This window comes from Canis lupus, chromosome 5 (assembly GCF_048164855.1).
Source record: "Canis lupus baileyi chromosome 5, mCanLup2.hap1, whole genome shotgun sequence".
NCBI lineage: Eukaryota > Metazoa > Chordata > Mammalia > Carnivora > Canidae > Canis > Canis lupus.
Window position 1 is genome coordinate 73,504,374 of NC_132842.1, and position 21,756 is coordinate 73,526,129.

Here is a 21,756-nt window from a genome sequence, read left to right on the forward strand (position 1 = left end):
AGAGAGAGAGAGAAAGAGAGAACTCATGAGTGGGAGGAGGGGCAGAGGGAGAGGGAGAAGCAGACTCATCATGACTGAGCAGGGAGCCTAGCCTGTCTTGGGGCTCAATCCCAGGACCTGGAGATCATGACCTGAGCCGACTGGGCCACCCAGGTGCCCTGTTGTCCCCATTTTAGAGAATACATAGGTGAGGCTCAGAGAGCTAGAAAATGGTGGAGCTTGGATTCAATTTCAGGTCAGGCTGACCCAAAGCCACTGACTTCTGCACAGCACCTGCTGCCTCTCAGCACTCAATGGCCACAGTCACGATTTAAATAGTCATTGGTTGTCAGACCACATGTCCCAATTTGAGCCTGGAGGTCACTGACTCAGCCAGCACTGAGGCTCTTTCAGCACCACACACTTGGTGGTCTCTGCCCTTCTAAAGTCTTAGGCTGCTCCCCTCCCACTCCCATCTTGGCTTCCTTCCTTTCCAGAGAGGGAAAAGGAATAGGAATTACAGCCAAGGCAGCCCTTCTGGGAAAAACAATCCTGCAATGAAAAGAGCCCTGTTCTGAGAGCAGAGAGACCTGGATTTAAGTCTTGGCATGGAGGCTGCCCTGCTGAGGGCCCTCAATGTGTCACTGCCTCTCTGTGTCCTTGTTTGGGATTCTGTCTGGGTTGCTGACCCACCTGTCATCCCCTACTCACGTCCTGATTCTTAGGACCCTGGAAACAGCTGCGGCCTATGGTGACCAAAGAAATGGGGACTGGCCTGGCCCCTGAAATGCTAAAGGGTTGGTGTTGGAAAGTCTTTCTCAGGGGACACCAAGCCTGGGGGGTGGGGAGTGGGGAGAAATACAGAAATGGAAGACAAAAGATACAGGCTTGACTCCTAGGGTTGTTTCAAATTCCCTGGGTGACTTAGGTTAAGTCGTGGAGTTTTCAATTTTCTCTCCTGCAAAAGGAGGGAAGTCTCCGCCTTACAAAGTAGCTGTAGAGAACTAAATGAGAGATTATCGCTAACTTGTGAGTTTGTCACATTGATATCCAGCCGCAGCCTTTTAGAATTAAAAAAAAACAACAACAACAACAAAAAAACCCCAAAAACCGAACATGCACCCAACTCAGGCACGTGGCCTCAACAAATATGCCAGGACAGGAGGCAGACATGACTGCTCCTATTTTGCGGAAGGACAAACTGAGACCCAGGTAAGTCCAGGAAGTTGTTTGAGGTCGCAGAATGAGGTGGCGCCCGAACCAGGGTCCTGCTCACCTCACGCTGGCCTTTCAGAACCAGCTCCCGGTCCCAAACCCCAGACCTCGCCCCGGAAGAACCGTTTAGCGGCGGGCAGGAGCCTCTGACTCACGCTCCCCACCCTCCTTTCAGTCGGGCCTGAGACCGGGGGAGAAGGGACAAAACTACCTGCAACTTGAGGGGTGTCCACAGAAAGTTCAGAGGTTTAGCCCTCTTTTTTACACCAAAAATCCTGGTTCTTTGAACTCTTCCGAGAAGAACCCATCTTTCAATACACTTTGTACGAGTTTTCCCACTTTCTTCGGTGGGATTTTCCTATCCTGAATTTAGGAGTTGATCCCGCTTCATCTCCACCCCCACTTCACTTGGTTTGCCCCCCCGCTGTTTACTCCGATTGCGGAAGTAGCTCGGGTGGAGCTCCCCAGGCGCTGCCCGGGAGTACGTCTTTTGCGTAGCTATTTAACTGGCACTCGACTCAGGCCAATGGAATGCCCGAAAGCCCCAGGAGGGTGGGGCAGGGAGCCAATCAGGGCCTTTGGCGGGGTGTGGCTGCGTCCCAGGGCGGGGAATCGCGTAATGGCGGACGCGGGCCGGGTGAGCGCGGCTGGGGGCGTAGCGCGCTGAGGGGGGTCTGGCTGTGCGGCGTCCCGGGAGGCGGCCCGCGGGAACAGACCCCGTGCGGAGAAGGGCGGCTGGTCGGCCCCTCTATCTCTGAGGGCGGCCGCGCGCGACCAGGTGAGCAACAAGTCCCCGCGGGCGGGCCCCGCCGTGAGGCGCCGGGCCCGGCCGCGCCGCCACCGCCTACCCCCTGCCCGGAGCCTCGCGGGGTCCCCGGGGAGTCGGTGGCGCGCCTCCCGCCGCTGACGGGCAGTGGCCGGGCGAGCGGTCAGCGCGGGGTGGCCTCTTACTGTACACTCCCCTCCGCAGGGGTGAGGTGTCCTGGAGATCCCCTCGGAGACTTGGAGGGGGCCCGCAAATCTGCTAGGCTTGGAAAGTGCCCTCAACCTGACCTGGCGTTGCCACTAACTCGCTGTGTGACCTTGGGCAAGTCACTTCCCTCTCTGGGCCTCAGTTTCCCTATTTGTAGAACGAAGGCTTTGCAGGCAGTTGTACATGAGTTGGATCTCTGATGTTCTCCGAGATCTCGGGCAAGTTCTTCCCCAGTTTCCATCTCTGGGCCGTGAAGGAATTGAAGTGCTCTTTGAGACCTCTGGCCTGCTAGGTCAGGAGGAGTGGTGGAGAGGACTGTGTGTACGTGTGTGCGCGTATATATGTGTACTGGATGGTTCTGCAGGGTCAGGAGGAGAGTTGGCCAGAGGGGCTCTTCCGTGAAAGCTCTGGATGGACCCCAGACTGTGATGAGGTGGACTCCCGATTGTCTTGATCCTCTAGGATCCTAGACCCTCTGAGATGGCAAAGTTTTATACACTAGTGCATCAGAAGAGAGGATAGCATCCTTGGGGCTTCTTGGGACAATGATTGAAATTTAGGCCCAAAAGAATTCTTGGTGGGTTAGGAATAGGAGGGGGAGCGTTTATGCTGCTCCTACTATGTGCCAGTGCTTATTTGGGCTTATGTTCTTACTGAATTTTTACAGCGGCTGTTGAGAACTTACACATAAGGAAACTGAGTTTCAGGGGAGTTAAGTAACTTGTCCAGGGTCACATGGTGAGGTACAGAGCTTACCAACCATAAGGTGATTTCCTTTGAGAATCACCAGACAAGGGGGAAGTCATTGTCCACTTAAAAGAAGTTTGCTTTGTCACAACTGGGGGGAGGGGTCTGGTCCCAGACACTTGAGTTGACTTATGGCATGGAGACAGGCTGGACCTTGATCTCCGGATTGCTAATTATAAGTGCATTCCTTTTCTTCGGTTTGTAAGTTAGAAAGGACCATTTCTAAATTGTAGAAGTTACTGTGAAGTGTAAAAGGTCAAAACCTCAAAGAACTCATTTTGGATGCTGACCCAAGTGACCTGTAGAAGTTCACCAACTGTTGGTGTTTAGACTTGACTCTTGGTTCAGAGTGGTGCCAGCCCAGTCAGTAGCTTTTCCTCCTCCCTAAGAAAGCTAAATTTTCTTGTGATGAGAGAAATTTTCCATTTGTTCAAATTTCTTCCGATTCTTGGAACGAAAGTTTCAGTACCCTGCCTCTGATGAAGAATAATATTCCTTCCTTTCTTTGTGTTCCTTGTTATCTGACTTCTAGATGAGTGAAGATTTTGGACCTGGAGTCAAAGACTAGTAGCTGGATACTATAAATTGTAGCCCTTAATTTTTTCAAGCCTCAGCTTTTGGTTAATCAAAATGGTAGGACGGGCAGAGTGTATTGTTCTCATGTGTCAATGATAGGGGAAGAAAATTGGAAGAGGAAGTTGCTGAGAAAGAGGGCGTTTCTTAGCAGTGGAGCCAATATGTATTTCTTTGTTTGAAATTCTAAAACCAGAAAAGCAGCAACTGAAGGAGGAAGGAAGGAAAGAACTTTGAAACTCTTCTTGCAGTTCAAATATCTTAGGAGCAATCCCTGTTGCTGTCCGTGTCTGAGGCCCCGCTTTCACAGGAAAAGTCCATTGTAATTTGTTCAAAGTTGAGGAATTGTATTCTAGAATGCAAAAATTTTAGGTATGAAACCTGAGATAAATTTCTTAAAATCAGAACATTTTACTGAGTTTGTTGTTCACCAGTGGATGATTCTTCTTTTTTTTTTAAGATTATTTATTTATTCATGAGAGACACAGAGAAAGAGAGAGAGAGACTTAGAGACACAGGCAGAGAGAGAAGCAGGCTCCATGCAGGAAGCCCGAAGTGGGACTCGATCCCGCGACTCTGGGATCACGCCCTGAGCCAAAGGCCGACGCTCAGCCTCTGAGCTACCCAGGCGTCCCTTGATTCTTTTCCTCAGTAACCAATTGCAGTCTTTTGGTCTGTCTTAACTATGATTTAAATTAGTGAATTTCAACCTAAGAAGAATTGATTTAGATACTGGGTGATGTATATCACCGTCACTTGAAAAAACGTAATGGTGCTTGAGTTTTGACATTTGTTAAAAATCTTTTTGATGCTTCATTTTACAGGATTGTGTATGTGAATAGTTGTTAAGGCATTGAATTTATTGTATGTGAAGATCTATTTTCATTTGCTTTATTAGTTATAAGACTAATAAGACTTAGTATAAGCCTGTTTAAGACTTAATCTTAGCATACCATATCAAAATACCTTGGGGCCAAAAAAAACCCCAAAAAACGAAACAGTTCTTGGGACTAGATATTTTTTGCATATAGAATTTTTGGGATTTTATTTTTTTTAATTTTTAAAAAAATTTTTGGGATTTTAGAAAAGGGATATAGTACATGTACTTTATGTTATATAACATCCCAGAGAGGTCAGGGTCAGCACCTTGTAATCAAACACATTCCCATGTGTAGTAAAATGTCAGAATGTTCACACCAACTGGTATAAATAATTACTATCATATCATTTCTTGTCAGGTTTTGCTACCAAATAAATATTTAAAAACTTGTTTTTATAGCCTTTTAGATTTTGGAATTGAAGGGTTTGTGGATAAATGGATAAAACCTACATGGATAAATAAGTGGATAAAACTTATGTGATGACAAGGACAATTACAAGGGAAAATATTGTAAACCAAACTAATTTCAAAGGCATGAGTCCTAAAAACAGTAGTACATAGAAGACACTTTTTGTGTCTTCTTTCGTGTAATTATCATATTCTAATTAATATATACCAATGTACGTTTTTCCTTAAATACCAAAATTTCCTTTTAATATCCTCATTGTTCCCTGTTACAGATCTTTGAATGACATTCTACCCCTCTTTTAAATTTTGTTTTTATTTTTTCCTATACCTCTTTTTATTTTTTTATTTTTTATTTCAAAGATTTTTTTTTTTTTTGAGATTTATTTATTCATGAGAGACAGAGAGAGAGGCAGAGACATAGGCAGAGGGAGAAGCAGGCTCCATGCAGGGAGCCCGAGGGGACTCCAGGATTACACCCCGGAGCGGAAGGCAGGTGCTTAACCGCTGAGCCACCCAGCCGTCCCTATTTCCAATATTTTATTTATTTGAGACAGAGAAAGCCAAAGACAGAGGATGGGTGGAGAAGGAGGGACAGACAGGGAGGAGAAGCAGACTCCCTGCTGAGCAGGAGCCTGACTCAGTTTGGGTCCCAGTACCCTGGGATCTGGGATTATTATCTGAGCCAAAGGCAGATTTTTTTTAACTGACTGAGCCACCCAGGTGCCCCTGTTTTCTCCTTTGTTAAAACATTTATCAGATTGTCAAATCTGATATTAGATGAATTACAAAACTCTTCTCCCTGCTTGACCATGAGCTTCTTAAGAGCAGGACTGGGTTGTTCATTTTTGCTGTGACTGGTGCTCAACATTCAATAAAGGCTTATAGATGCTGATACTGCTTAAATCATGGCCTCTGTCTTCTTCATTCTTGTAGGTTTTGCTTTTCTTCTAATTCATGGTCTTTTCAGTTCAGATCAGCAAATATTTATTGTCTTCTGAGAGGTAGGTCTTTGTTAGGCCTTGGGGTAGGGTTTCTCAACCTTGACACTATTGACATTTTGGGTGGGATAATCTGTCATTGTGGAGGGCTGTCTTGTGTATTGTGGGATGTTTAGCAGCATCCCTGGTCTTTACTCACTACCCATTAGTACCCTCTTCTCACTAGTTCTGACAGCCAAAAATGTCTCTAGGTATTGTGAAATGTCTCCCAAGGGGCACAATTGTCCCCTGTATATAGAACTACTATATCAAGGGTAGAGGTGGTGGGATCATAGAGGGAAGTAAATATAGACATTCTTAGGTATACAGTCTCCTTTTATTCCTTCTTTCTAGTTATACAATCTCTTGTTTATGACTTTCAGATAAGAAAGAAAAACGAAAAAAAAAAAAAAAAAAAGAAAGAAAAACGAGGGAAACCAGGAGGTGACCAACCTTAAAATAGCCCCATTATTTTCTTTTTCTGTTCAAATTTTATTTTATTTGGTTTAAATATATTAGAGCAGTACAAATAGATAGCTGAATTATTTGTGCAGATCTATGTAAATTTAGTTTCTACCACTGATTAATGGTGTAAAGAACTACTAGACTACTACTACCTTGCATAAAAGATTTTCTTGGAAGAGCTCATAGATGAAAAGAACACCTAAAGAAAAGTCAGCATTGGTTTTGTAGAAAACTTGCCATGACTTGTCAGGATTCTTCTTTGATAATTTTTGAGTTTTATGGCTAAGTTACATCTTTTGATGTTCCTGCATAGATACTTTATAACTCTAAAAAAATTATGTTTAGCTAATGGGCATGTTTTTCTAAGCTCAGTATGTTTTATGATGGGTAGATTGGTCAAGGCAATGGTTCTTGGTCCCTTGGGGCATTCATAAAGTGATTACAAGTTAGTAGTAACATTTGGGGCCTTCATTCTCCTTTGACCAATCCTCCACAATATAACATTATAATCATTCATGTTTTAGTCACCACTAAAGTGATGTTGAATGAATTTTTTCCTGTTCCATTTGAAGTTATGAATGGTACTCTGGAGAATTCAAATGTATAGTTATGAATGGTATCTCAGAATAGTTACCATTTATGCAAATGAAACACACTTCTTAACTTAGAAACCAAACAGAATTGAATTAGAAAAGAGAAGAATAGAAACAAGAATTGTTGAATGCTTGCAGAGGAAATAATGTTCAGATATAGAAATATCAGAAAAATTTGCTCTTCATGATTTCTACACACTAATAAAGAAAAATAGTTTGAGATTGATGGGAGAGGCTATTAAACTTTGCCTATAATATTTTTCAAGCTGTTTTTCTTTTCTGGTAAAATATGGGAGTCTGAGGCATACTCTCTTAGTTGTAAGATTAATTCCAGTTGAACAGAAGTAAGTTTCTTATTTTTAGACTGTAGAAGCCCTTTTAAAAAGAAGCAGTGGTTCAGCTTAGTTCCAATTTCAATGACTATGTGTATATATGCACACATACATATATACATACACGTGGGGTCATATATATACACAAATACATGATGTGGCTTATGGTATATTTAAACTTTGTGATATTTAAACTTTGTAATTGACATAGTAATATAATAAAAACAATTCTTTTACTCTCAAGTATTCAAAAGTGAGCCTTTTTCCCCCTGATTATGCCATTGTTGTAGCAAGTACTAACAAGCAATCTAAAAAGCTTTCTCTTAAAAAAAAAAATAAAAAGCTTTCTCTTTTTAAAAAAGACTTTATTGGGCGGCCCAGGTGGCTCAGCGGTTTAGCGCCGCCTTTGACCCAGGGCGTAGTCCTGGAGACCCAGGGTTGAGTCCCACTTCGGGCTCCCTGCGTGGAGCCTGCTTCTCCCTCTGCCTGTGTCTCTGCCTCTCTCTCTCTCTCTCTCATGAATAAATAAATAAAATCTTAAAAAAAATAAGGACTTTATTTATTTATTCATGAGACACAGAGAGAGGCAGAGACATAGGCAGAGGGAGAAGCAGGCTCCATGCAGGGAGCCCCATGTGGGACTCAGTCCCGGAACTCCAGGATCACACCCTGAGCGGAAGGCAGACGCTCAACCACTGAGCCACCCAGGCGTCCCTGAAAGCTTTCTCTTAAATCATATCTTGTGAAATTGTTGTTTAACTGTGTAGAAGGAGGTCTTAGGTCATGCCCATTGATGTTCCTTTCCGTTCACAATTGAGAACTCTAATTTCCCTTTGTAGAATATTGATAGTCTTTAAAGAATAGTATTCCTGGGGATCCTTGGGTGGCTCAGCGGTTTAAAGCCTGCATTTGGCCCGGGGCGTGATCTTCTTTCGTCATAACAGGGCTATTGCAATACTGTTGACTATATTCCCAATGTTGTACCTTTCATCCCTGTGACTTATTCATTCCGTAACTACAAGCCTTTACCTCTCACTCCCCTTCAACCATTTTGCCCATCCTCCCAGCCTCTGACCTTTATTTTTTTTTTTTTAATTTTATTTATTTATTCATGAGAGACAGAGAGAGAGAGAGGCAGAGACACAGACAGAGGGAGAAGCAGGCTCCACGCAGGGAGCCCAATATGATCCTCATCTGTGATCCCCATCCACGAGTCAGGGATCACACCCTGAGCCGAAGACAGACGCTCAACCGCTGAGCTACCCAGGTGTTTTTTTTGTTTTGTTTTGTTTTAAGGATTTTATTTATTTATTCATGAGAGTCACAGAGAGAGAGAGGCAGAGACACAGGCCCAGGGAGAAGCAGGCTCCCTACAGGGAGCCCAACGTGGGACTCTATTCTGGGTCCCCAGGATCACGGCCTGGGCTGAAGGCAGCACTAAATTGCTGAGCTATCCAGGCGTCCCCTTATTTTTAATTTTTTAAAAAAGATTTTATTTGGGGCGCCTGGGAGCCTCAGTGGTTGAGTGTCTGCCTTCAGACTCAGGTCATGATCCTGAGGTCCTGGGATCTAGTCCCACATGGGGCTCCTTGTAGGGAGTCTGCTTCGCCCTCTGCCTGTGTTTCTTTCTTTCTGGGTCTCTCATGAATAAATAAATAAGATCTTTTTAAATTTTTTTTTTTAGATTTTATTTATTTTAGAGAGTGAGTATGGGGAGGAGCAGAGGGAGAGGGATAAGTGGACTCTGCACTGAGCATAGAACCCAAGGAGGAGCTTGATCACAGGATGCTGAGATCATGACCTGGGTTGGAGTCCAGTCAGACTGGCTGGGATTCCTGGGTGGCTCAGCCGTTTAGTGCCTGCCTTCAGCCCAGGGCATGATCTTGGAGACCCAGATCAAGTCCCACATCAGGCTCCCTGCATGGAGCCTGCTTCTCCTTCTGCCTATGTCTCTGACTCCCTCTCTGTCTCTCATGAATCAATCAGTCTTAAAAGAAAAAAAAAAAAAAAAAAAAGGATCCCTGGGTGGCGCAGCGGTTTAGCGCCTGTCTTTGGCCCAGGGTGCGATCCTAGAGACCCGGGATCGAATCCCATGTCGGGCTCCCGGTGCATGGAGCCTGCTTCTCCCTCTGCCTGTGTCTCTGCCTCTCTCTCTCTCTCTGTGACTATCATAAATAAATTAAAAAAAAAAAAAAAAAAAAAGAGAGAGAGGGACTGGTAACCGACTAAGCCACCCAGGGGTCCCTACCCTTTATTTATTTGTTTATTTGCTTATTTATTTATTTAAATATTTCATTTATTAGAGACACAGGCAGAGGGAGAAGCAGGCTTCATGCAGGGAGCCCTATGCCATACTGGATCCTGGGTCTCTAGAATCATGCCCTGGGCTGAAGGTGGCGCTAAACCGCTGAGCCACCCAGGCTGCCCTATTTTATTATTTTATTTTATTTTATTATTATTTTATTTTATTTTATTTTATTTTTAATTTAAAATTTAATTATTTTATTTTATTTATTTTATTATTTTATTTTCCTATTTATTATTTTACCTCCTTCATTTTTTTTAATGAGTTTTCTTTCTTTTTGTCTTTCTTCTTTCTTTGTTTGAATTTAATGAGATTTTTTCTATTTTTTTTAAAATTTTTATTTATTTATGATAGTCACACAGAGAGAGAGAGAGAGGCAGAGACATAGGCAGAGGGAGAAGCAGGCTCCATGCCCCGGGAGCCTGGCCTGGGATTCGATCCTGGGTCTCCAGGATCGTGCCCTGGGCCAAAGGCAGGCGCCAAACCGCTGTGCCACCCAGGGATCCCTTAATGAGATTTTTTAATGGCACAGTTTACATACTGTGAAATGGGCAGAAAGAAATATATAATTAGGTGAATTTTGACAAATGTAAACACACGTGTAGCCAGCACTCCAGTCAGGATATAGAACATTTTTATAACCTTCCAGTCTTCCCTCACACACCCTTCCACCCTTCCAATTAGTCCCTACTATCTTAGAGGCAACCACTGTTCTGATTTCTGTCCTTACAAATTAATTTTGCCTGTTCTTGACTCACACCATATATACTTTTTTGTGCCTGGATTCTCCTGTTCAATATAAAATTTTTGAGATTCATCCAAATTCATGGGATATCATTATGAACCCAGATCTTTTTTTTTTTTTCTTTTAAATATTTTATTTATTTATTCATGAGAGACACACAGAGAGAGGCAGAGACACAGGCAGAGGGAGAAGCAGGCTCCATGCAGGGAGCCCGACATGGGACTGGATCCTGGGTCTTGAGGATCACGCCCTGGGCTGAAGGCGGCGCTAAACTGTTGGGCTACCAGGGCTGCCCAGTTAGCATGTTTTAAAAAAAGATTTATTCATTTATTTTACAGAGAGAGACACAGTGTGCATGCACTTGCACAGCAGAGGGTGGGTAGGAGGGAAGGGAGAGAGAAACAGACTCTCTCTCCTACTGAGTGATCCCAAGAACCTGCTATCCTGACCTGAGCAGAAACCAAGAATTCAAGAGTCGGATGTTTAACTGACCGACCCACCCAGATGTCCCACTACCATTTAGCATTTTGACATATTTTCCTCTTTCTCTGCATTTTGCTTACCACAGCTGAGACTATAGTTTAGGGATTTTTATTAATTTTTTTATTTTTTATTTTTTTAAGATTTTATTTATTTATTCATGAGAGACACACAGAGAGGCAGAGACACAGGCAGAGGGAGAAATAGGCTCCTTGCAGGGAGCAGGATGTCAGACTGTATGTGGGACTCAATCCCTGGCCCGGGAGGATCCCTGGGGGGCTCAGCGGGTTTAGCGCCTGCCTTTGGCCCAGGGCGTGCCTCTGGATCCCCCACATGTACTCTTTGGTCATTCACTTCATTCTTGAATATCCAGCACCCAACATTTCTTGCATAGTGTGAGACAGTATAGTTCTGTGGTTATGAGTATAGATTTGGAGTCAATCCATCTGAATTCAAATGTAGGCTTCTTCAGTACTAGTTTTTTTTTTTTTTTTTTCTTTTTTAAAAGATTTTATTTATTTATTCATGAGAGACAGAGAGAGAGGCAGAGAGAGAGGCAGAGTCACCGGGTCTCCAGGACCACGCCCTGGGCTGAAGGCAGTAAACTATTGAGCCACCAGGGCTACCCTCACTACTAGTTTTGTATGTAATTTTGGGCAGTGATTCAGCCTCAGTTCTCTTATTTGTAAAACGGAGACCTATGTAATTTTTCTGTAAAATACAGAGCATATCTCCAAGGGTATTAGAAGAATTAAATGACATCATTATTTAATCCATTGCTCAGTAAATGTTGACAGTTGTTGTTAAACATTAGGAAATGACATATTTGGTTGGATACATTACCTGTCTAGTCCTGAATTCTGCTTTTGGGAAAGGGATTAAGATTTCAGTTTCAAAATTTAAGACTACATTGCCCATAGTTCATAATTTCTCTTTGGAATTTCTCATGGAAATGTAACCTATGCTTTTTACCTAGACTATGTAAATTATTTTTTCTTACATTTTGTACACCTCATCTGAGTAATGAGTTTTACTACTTTATATGCTGGATTGGGTAGTAAGCTATTACTTTTTATTGGTCCTAATAAAAGCAGTAGCTGCTGAGTAGTAAGTGTATACTATGTGCCAGGCAGTGTGCACATTCCTTCTCATAGCAGTCCTTCAAATTAGTTTTTTACAGATGGGAAAAGTGAGGCTGAAAGAAATTGAGTAACATGCCCTTGGTCACAGAGTTAATCATGCTGCTACTAGAATTCAAAGCCTTCCTCCCTCCCTTCCTTATTTCCTTTTCTCACTCCACCCCTTTTTCCCCCCACATAAAACTCCTATCTGAGGGGCTCCCTGGGTGGCTCAGCGGTTTAGTGCCTGCCTTTGGCCCAGGGTGTGATCCTGGAGTTCCAGGATCAAGTCCCACATGGGGCTCCCTACATGGAGCCTGCTTCTCCCTCCCTCTGCCTGTGTCTCTGCCTCTCTCTCTCTCTCTCTCTCTGTTTCTCATGAATAAAAAAAAAAAAAAAAAAAAACTATCTGATCCTAAAATCTGGGCTTAAAAAATAATTTAATATACTTTATTGTTTCTTTAGACTTCTAACTGCTTTATAATGTCTAAGATTTGTTGCAGAATGTTTACCATTTCACACCCTCTTTGTTTTATATTAAAGTCATATATATATGAGTGTGTGTATGTGTGTATATATATATATATATATGAGTGTGTGTGTGTGTGTATATATATATAATTTTTAAAAAAATCTGTAAACATATAGAAGTATAGAAGCTCCTCTGGTCTTTTTGGATACCTTTATAGGCCTGCTCTATTTTACCTTTTTGTGCAATGATGACCACAACTGCACATTCTCTTCTAGGTACAGATACACTTTGGTTTGTACAAGGGCAGGATAATGTGTTCTGTGTTTCCAGAGCTTTCATAATAACAGCCAGCATTTTGTTGCGTTTTGTAGCTGTATTTGGGGTAAGCCTAGGGACTCTGAAACCCTTTTCTTATAGTGTAACAGGTAGCTTTAGAGCTCATCATCTGATAATTATAGTTTAGACTATTTTTCCATTACTGCATTACCTTATTTTTGTCTACATGGAAGCTATTTTCCACATTTTTCAACACACAACTTTATATCCTCCTAGTTCTAGCTACTTCTGTAGAGTCATCTGCCAAAAGAGAAGATTTCACTAGATAGTTTTTTCTGGATGATTTCTAAAAATGTTACTTGGGTTAGGTTTCAACATCATTCCCTGGGGGGATCCCTTTGTTTATACATCTTTATCTAAGAGGGGACTATATCAGAACTCTCTCATTCCTGTTTCTAAATGAATTCTCGGGGTGGGGGGAGGAATTTGTTTTTGTCATTGTTGTTTTTAATTTCATTAGGTAATCTCTACGCAAAACCTGGGGCTTGAACACACAACCTTAAGATAAAGAATTGCATGCTCTACTGTCTGAGCCAGCTGCTAGAGCGTGGTACTCTTGTTTTGTTTTGTTTTTGTCTTGGATATTCTATTCTTGATCTTGGGGTCTTGAGTTTGAGCTTCATGTTTGGGAGTGGAGTTTACTTAAAAAAAAAAAAAAAAAAGGTAAGGGCACCTGGGTGGCTCAGTTGGTTAAGTGTCTGCCTTTGGATCAGATCATAATCTCAGGGTCTTGGGATCAAGCCCTCCATTTGGCTTCCTGCCCAGCAGGGAGTCTGCTTCTCCCTCTACTCCTCCCTCTTCACATGCGCAGTCTCTTTCTCTTTCTCTCTCTCTCTCTCTAATAAATAAATAAAATCTTAAAAAAAATTTTTTTAAAGATAAAAAATAAAATTATTGGAGCTCCTGGCTGGCTCAGTTGGTAGAGCATGTGACTCTTGATCCTGGGGCCATGAGTTCAAGCCTCAGGTTGGGCACAGAGATTACTTAAAAGTAAAATAAATCTTTAAAAAAATAATTATTGTCTGGCTTATAGAACCCTAGCAGTTTAAATACTTGAATTAATAGTGCTTTTATTTTTATAATACCTTTATTGAAATATTATTAAGGGGCACCTGGCTGGCTCAAGTCAGTAGAGCATGTGACTTAATCCGGGTGGTGAATTCAAGCTTCACATTGGGTGTGGAACCTACTTAAAAATTAAAAAAATATATATTGTTGACATAAAATAAACCACATCTATTTTTTTTTATTTTTTATTTTTTAAAAATATTTTATTTATTTATTTATGAGAGACACAGAGACAGAGAGAGAGAGAGAGAGAGAGGGGCAGAGACACAGGCAGAGGGAGAAGCAGGCTCCACGCAGGGAGCCTGATGTGGGACTCGATCCAGGGACTCCAGGATCACATCCTGGGCCAAAGGCAGGCACTAAACCGCTGCGCCACCCAGGGATCCCAGACCACATCTACTTAAAATGTAAAATTTAGTAGATTTTGACTTATGTATGTACCAGTGAAACCACCACCATAGTTAAGAAAATTTACATAGTGGGATGCCTGGGTGGCTTAGTCCCAGGACCCTGGAATCCAGCCCTGTGTCAGGCTCTTTGCTCAGCAGGGAGTCTGCTTCTCCCTCTCTCTCTCTGTCCCGCTCCCCCTACTGGTATTCTTAGTTACTTGCTCTGCTTTGTCTCTCTCTGTTTAATAAAGAAATGAATCTTAAGAAAAAGAAAACCATAATGAACATATCCATCACCCCTAAATGTTTCCTCTTGCACGTTTGTAGTCACTATCTCCTGCCCCACTGCCTTTCTCCCCCGCCCCCCCAACTGGATACTCACATGCAAAAGAATAAAGTTAGAACCCTACCTAACCCTAAGCCTACCTAAACCTACCTTTATGTTAATACATTAAAAAAAAAACTCAAAATGGATTAAAGGCCTAAATATAAGATCTAAATATATAAAAATCTTAGAAGAAAACATAGGTGTAAATCTTTATAATCTTAGATTAGGCAGTAGTTTCTTACATATGACATCTAAAAGCACAAACCAAGAAAAAATAGGTAAATTGTACTTCATCAAAATAAAAAACTCTTGTACTTTACGGGGCATGATGAGAGCACCTGGGTGGCTCAGTTGGTTAAATGTTCAACTCTTGATTTCAGCTCAGGTCGTGATCTCAGGGTCATGAATTCGAACCTAGCATTGGGCTACTTAAAAAAAAGGAGATTTTACTAACAGACTTACTTATTTTAGAGAGAGGAAGTAAGTGCAAGGTGGGGAGAGGGAGAGAGAATTATAAGCAGGTTCCATGATCAGAGTATAGCCTGATGCAAGGCTCCATCCCAGGACCCCAAGATTGTGACCTGAGCTGAAACCAAGAGTCATCCGCTCAACCAACTGAGCCACCTAGGCACCCCAGTATTTTATTCTTTTTGATGCTATTGTAAATGAAATTGTTTTCTTAATTTCCTTTTTGGATTGCTTATTGCTAATGCATAGAAATACAATTGAAAAAAAAAAAAGAAATACAGTTGATTTTGTAGATTGATCTCATATTCTGCTAACCTTGGTTCTAGAGGGTTTGGGGGGTTTGAGGATTCCATAGCATTTTTTATTTATTTTTATTTTTATTTTTTAAATTTTTATTTATTTATGATAGTCACAGAGAGAGAGAGAGAGAGAGAGGCAGAGACATAGGCAGAGGGAGAAGCAGGCTCCATGCACCGGGAGCCCGACGTGGGATTCGATCCTGGGTCTCCAGGATCACGCCCTGGGCCAAAGGCAGGCGCCAAGCTGCTGCGCCACCCAGGGATCCCTATTTTTTATTTTTATTTATTTATATTTTTTTAAGATTTTATTTATTTATTCATGATAGTCACAGAGAGAGAGAGAGAGAGAGAGAGAGGCAGAGACACAGGCAGAGGGAGAAGCAGGCTCCATGCAGGGAGCCCGACGTGGGATTCGATCCCGGGTCTCCAGGATCGCGCCCTGGGCCAAAGGCAGGCACTAAACCGCTGCACCACCCAGGGATCCCTCCATAGCATTTTTTATTTTTTATTTATTTTTTATTTTTTATTTTTTTAATTTTTATTTATTTATGATAGTCACACGGAGAGAGAGAGAGAGGCAGAGACACAGGCAGAGGGAGAAGCAGGCTCCATGCACCAGAAGCCCGACGTGGGATTCGATCCCGGGTCTCCAGGATCGCGCCCTGGGCCAAAGGCAGGCGCTAAACCTCTGCGCCACCCAGGGATCCCTCCATAGCATTTTTTAAAAAAGATTTTATGTTTTAATAATCTCTGCACCTAATGTGGGGCTTGAACTCAAAACCCTGAGATCAAGAGTCACATGCTCCCCTGACTGAGCTAGCCAGGTACCCCTCCTTAGCGTTTTCTATATACAAGATCATGTCATCTCAAATAGTGTTTTATATGCTTCTCTAAGAAAGGTATTTAGCACACCTGTGTAGCATTTTCGTTCAGGACCTTGACTTCTTTATAGGTTAAAATGAGAAGTCTAAGCTTTTCTTCTGCTCGTTCCTTTTTTTTTTTTTTTTTTTTAAGATTGTATTTATTTGTTCACAGATAGAGACACACAGAGAGAGGCAGAGATGTAAGTAGAAGGAGAAGCAGGCTCCCTACTGGGAGCCAGATGTGTGACTCGACCCCAGGATCACGGCCTGAGCCAAAGGTAGACGCTCAACCACTGAGCCATACAGGCGTCCCACATTTTCTTATTTTTTAAAAAAGATCTTATTTGTTACTAATGAGAGAACGAGGTAGAGGGAGCACCACAGGGAGAGGGACAAGCAGACTTCACACTGAGCACAGAGCCCAACACCTGGCTCAATTCCACAAGCCTGAGATCACCACTCAAGCTGAAACCAAGAGTTGGATGCTCAACCATCTGAGCCACCCAGGTGCCCTTCAGCACATTTTAGGGCGGGGTTATAGGTCTGCCAACAAGCCAAGCTTTGGCTCCCCTAATTTCCCAGTTCATCCAGATGTAAGGCTTTAGTTGCTACTGGCTTCCCTGAATTCCCTATCTCTTTTCATGACAAGGCTCTTAGGTCCCTTCATGTCTTTTTCTCCCACTAATCAAGTTCAGTGCCTTTGTTACCTTTGCCATGACTCTTGTCTCTAATTCTGCTCTCCCTTTCCAGCTCTATTCTCTTCTACTGTGTTTAAGTGTGAGATGTGTGACATCTTCCTAAATATTCTGTAATCTGTAACTCGAGTTGTGTGACTCTCATCACTTACTGACTAAAGTATAAATTCAACCTGTTTAAGATTCTGTGATCTGGCCCTACCTGTCTTTCCAGCCTTGCTTCCCACTACTTTTGCAATAATGTACTCATCTTCATTCCCCAGAGATGTCTCATTATTTTCTGCTTATGTGCTTCTCACATTGTTTGTCTGCCTCAGATATAATACTCCTTGTTTCTGTATATCCAAATCTTGCTTATTTTTAATGTCCAGTTATATTTCTCTGTGATGCTTCTGTGATTTATGTAACCAGAGGTAAACCATAACTTCATCAGTTTTTATTTTGTTTTATATTTGTAGACTTTTCTCATTTCTCCTATAAGACTGAACTCCTTAAATAGAAGCTATTTCTTGTATCTCTGAACATCTACAATGCTGGGGCCTTTGCACTTAGTAGTAACTCAATAAATATGTGTTAAGTGAGGTAACATTGAAGATAATGTTCCTAGAGGCAGAAACCTAAATTTAATGGCCTCTTGAGCTGCTAGCCAACCTTGTGATTTATTTTCATAGATTTCGTAGGTTGAAAACTTATTTTAAAATTTTTTTGAGTTTTTTTAAAGACTTACCTATTTATTTTTATTTTTTTAAATAACTTTTTAAAAATCTTTTTTAAGATTTATTTATTTATTTATTCATGATAGACAGAGAGAGAGAGAGAGAGAGGCAGAGACACAGGCAGAGGGAGAAGCAGGCTCCATGCTGGGAGCCCCATGTGGGACTCAATCCCAGGACTCCAGGATCAGGCCCTGGGCCGAAGGCAGGTGTTAAACTGTTGAGCCACCCAGGAATTCCCCAAGACTTATCTATTTATTTTAAGAGAGAGAATACTACAAGGGAGAGAGGAGGAGGGAGGGAAGTCCTCAAGAAGACTCCCTACTGAATATGGAGCCTGCTGCAAGGGCTTGATCCCAGGATCCTGAGATCATGACCAGAGCTGAAATCGAGAGTTGGGTGCTTAACCGACTGAGCCACCTAGGCACCCTTGTAGACTGAAAAACTTGTATATAAACTTTTCTCTCAGGGATGCTTGGGTGGCTCAGTGGTTGAGTGTCTGCCTTTGGTTCAGGTCATGATTCTGGGGTCTTGGGGTCAAGTCCTGCATCATGCTCCCCACAGGGAACTTGCTTCTCCCTCTGCCTATGTCTCTGCCTCTCTCATAAATAAATAAATACAGTCTTAAAAAAAAAAAACTTTTCTCTAGTAAATTTTTTGAAAAATTTCAAACATATATAAACAAAAATTTTGAAAAATTTCAAACATGGGGCAGCCCGGGTGGCTCAGGGATTTAGTGCCGCCTTCAGCCCAGGCCCTGATCCTGGAGACCTGGGATTGTGTCCCATGTCAGGCTCCCTGCATGGAGCCTGCTTCTCCCTCTGCCTCTGTCTCTGCCTCTTGCGCTCTCTCTCTCTGTGTCTTTCATGAGTAAATAAATAAAATCTTTAAAAAAGAAAGAAAGAAAGAAAAATTTCAAACATATATAAACATATATGTAAACAAATAAATTTCAAACATATATATCCTGTATGATGTAATGAACCTCTATATGTTTATTGCTCAGCTTCAACAGTGATCAACCCATGGTCAATCTTGTTTCATCTGTACCACTTCTACTGCTTATTCCCTCACCCTCATTGATTCTTTTTGTTTTATTTTATTTATTTATTTGAGAGAGAGAGAACTAATAGTGGGAGATGGGGCAGAGGGAGAGGGAAAAGCAGGCTCCCCACTGAGCAGGGAGCCCAGAGGAGAGGCTCGCCTGGGATCATGACCTGAGCTTCATGAAGGCAGATTCTTAACTAACTGAGGCACCCCTCATTGGATTCTTTAAAACAAATCCCAGACATTATGTCCATTCATTTCTCTATGTAGCTCTAAGACATAAAGGATAAGTATTCTTTAAAAAAAGGGGGGGGTAGATCATCAAATACTCTATTAATTTCAAATTTCTACAATTGCTTTCTCTTTCTTTGTTTCTCTCTTCTTCCCTGCCCCCCATTTCTCTTTAAACATTTGGTGTATTCAAAAGTCCGTTTCCAAAAAAGGTCCATATATTGATTTGGTTTAATGACTCTTAAATCTCTTTTATTCTATAGGTCCTCTTGCCTCCTTTTTTCCCCTGTATCTTTTTGTTGTGAAGAAAGCAAGTTCTGTAGTTTTTCCTACTCTGGATTTTGCTAATTGAATTTCTACAATTCATTTATGTTCTTTATCTCTTGTATTCCCTGTAAACTGGTTGTTAGATCTAGAGCATCATTATCTAATAGAGATATTCAGGCCTCAAATTTAAATGTTCTAATAGTCACATTAAAAAGGTAAGAAGAAGGGATCCCTGGGTGGCGCAGCGGTTTGGCGCCTGCCTTTGGCCCAGGGCGCGAGGGATCCTGGAGACCCGGGATCGAATCCCACGTCGGGCTCCCGGTGCATGGAGCCTGCTTCTCTCTCTGCCTCTCTCTCTCTCTCTGTGTGATTATCATAAATAAATAAAAAATATATATATATTAAAAAAAAAGGTAAGAAAAAAAAGGTAACAAGAAACAAGTGAAATTTGTTTATTTTTATTTTGTATTTTTTAAAGATTTATTTACTCATTTAAGAGAGAGAACGTGCTCATGAGCAGTGGGGAGGGGCAGAGGGAGAAGCAGACTCACCGCTGAGCATGAAACTCAATGTGGGTCTCAATCCCAGGACCCTGGGATCATGACCACCTGATGAGCAGAAGGCAGATCTTTACCGACTGAGCCACCCAGGTGCCCCAAGTGAAATTCATTTTAATAATATTTTTTATTAACACAGTAGTTGTAAATTATTATCATTTCAAGATGTGATTTTTTTTTTAAAGATTGTATTTATTCATGAGAGATACAGAAAGAGACAGGCAGAGACATAGGCAGAGAGAAGCAGGCTCCATGCAGGGAGCCTGTTGTGGGACTCGATCCCGGCACTCCAGGATCATGCCCTGGGCTGAAGGCAGGCGCTCAACCTCTGAGCCACCCAGGCGTCCCTCAACGTGTAATTAACATAAGGATTATTAATGAGAAATTTTACATTTTTAAATTTTATTTTATTATTTTTTAAAGATTTTATTTATTTATTCATGAGAGACACAGAGGGAGAGGCAGAGACACAGGCAGAGGGAGAAGCAGGCTCCATGCAAGAAGCCCACCATGGGACTTGATCCCAGGTCTCCAGGATCACACCCTGGGCCTGAAGGCGGCGCTAAACCGCTGATCCACCCAGGCTGCCCTTTACATTTCTTTAAATACTAAATCTTTGTGATTTGGTGTGTGTTTTATAGCTATGGCACATATTAGTTCAGATGAGCCACATTCAGGTACTCAATAACTACATGTGTGTAGTGGCTACCTGTCGGACAGCACAATTCTAGAGGCTTGGCCTGAATCCGGTTTCCTGTTTTGGCAGTAATGCTTCATGAGTGGTGTAGTAGTCTTCCAAAAGGAGGTTTTATAATGTTCAGATGTCTCTTTCTATGTTGTAAGTGGTCATGGATGACGATTACTTAGCTCTTTTATTTCATTAGATGTTTGCAAGGTGATGATATTTTATATTCTTTATTTATTAACTGGAATACTTCAAAAAAGAAAAACTTTCATTTATCAACTCTTTGGTTACCCTGAGGTTTGATTTGTACAGGAAAGGCAGGATAAATGCTTGATTCTTTCTCTACTTCTTTTTTTTTTTTTTCTTTCTCTACTTCTTTACAAGTTTTCAAAATAATGGGTTGGTTCCCTGACATACTCCAAAGGGGATCAGTGAGTTGTTTTTTTTAAAGGATTATTATGAATTTATGAGTTTTAACATATTTGATACGTTTTAATCCATTGTAGTTACTCTTATTGATGTTCAGTTTGTTCCATCTTGGATCTTTGGGGGCCTTTTCACATTGGCTTCTGATTTCTTTTTTTGGTAGAGAGTGCGAGAGAGCGAGCATGTGCTTGCTTGCATGGGCACATGCACACACCTGTGCAAGCTGGGGTGGGGGAAAGGTGTGGGGGGCGGAAGAGGGAGAGGGAATCTCAAGCAGGCTCCACACTCAGCACAGAGTCCAACCTCGATCCCACTACCCTGAGATCATGACTTGAGCCAAAATCAAGAGTTGGATGTTAAACCAACTGAGCCACCTAGGTACCCCAGCTCCTGCCACCCAGGTACCCCAGCTCCTGATTTCTTCTGACATAACTGCAGTAGTCTTTGATTAGTGTTTCTTGCTTTCTAGTATAAGATTTTATAGACTTTCTTGTACATTTCCTATTCTTTAGCCAAAGAGCTCTGGATCCTTTTAGTGCCCACATTATTGGCTCCTTCATTTGGTAAATGAGGAAACTGAAGGCTAGACAAGTACAGTGAACCAGGGTCACAGATTCAGCAGCATAATCTGGCCTAGTACACTAGCCTTCTGGCTCTTAACTCTATACCATGGCTATTTTGTTTTGTTTCCTCTACCTAGTTTTAGGACTGATGGTTTAACTGCATTTGAGTTTCTACTCTAGTTTGTCAGGGGAAGATAGGTTTTGTGGGTCATCATTGGAGGTACAATCAAACCTCATTAATTTGGGCTAATTGGGGTAAATCCTAGTGAGAGTGTTGTGTGTTGTTTTTCTTTAGGTGCAGCTGTTACTTTGAGTCATACGGTAGCTGAAACTAGGCTAATAGTGTTACCAGGTTATTTTGTTAGGTAGAGGTCCTTGTACCTGCTTTAATGAATAGCTGAGAGTGATGTGCAATTTAACTTTAATTGTATGTAAATTAGACTCCTAAAATGCTTAAAAACAGCTCATTAAACATTTCTCCCCGTAATCTTATTTATACTCTTTTCTTAGCCAGTCTTTTCTTTATTTCAGGTCTGAATTTATCTCAAGTTGCAAATGT

General features: G+C 41.8%; 1 protein-coding gene across 3 annotated transcripts in view; it reads left to right on the plus strand.

Annotated features, from left to right (window-relative positions):
* The first annotated feature begins 1,749 nt into the window (after positions 1-1,749).
* The window catches only part of WASF2 (WASP family member 2), a 72,874-nt gene continuing 52,867 nt past the window's right edge, over positions 1,750-21,756 (plus strand). For 2 of the 3 annotated variants that reach the window (XM_072827591.1, XM_072827590.1), the window contains exon 1: positions 1,786-1,972. The gene's annotated coding sequence lies outside the window, so the exon portion shown is untranslated. Of the gene's footprint in view, positions 1,973-21,756 lie in introns of all 3 variants that reach the window. The other variant, XM_072827593.1, reaches the window with a different exon arrangement.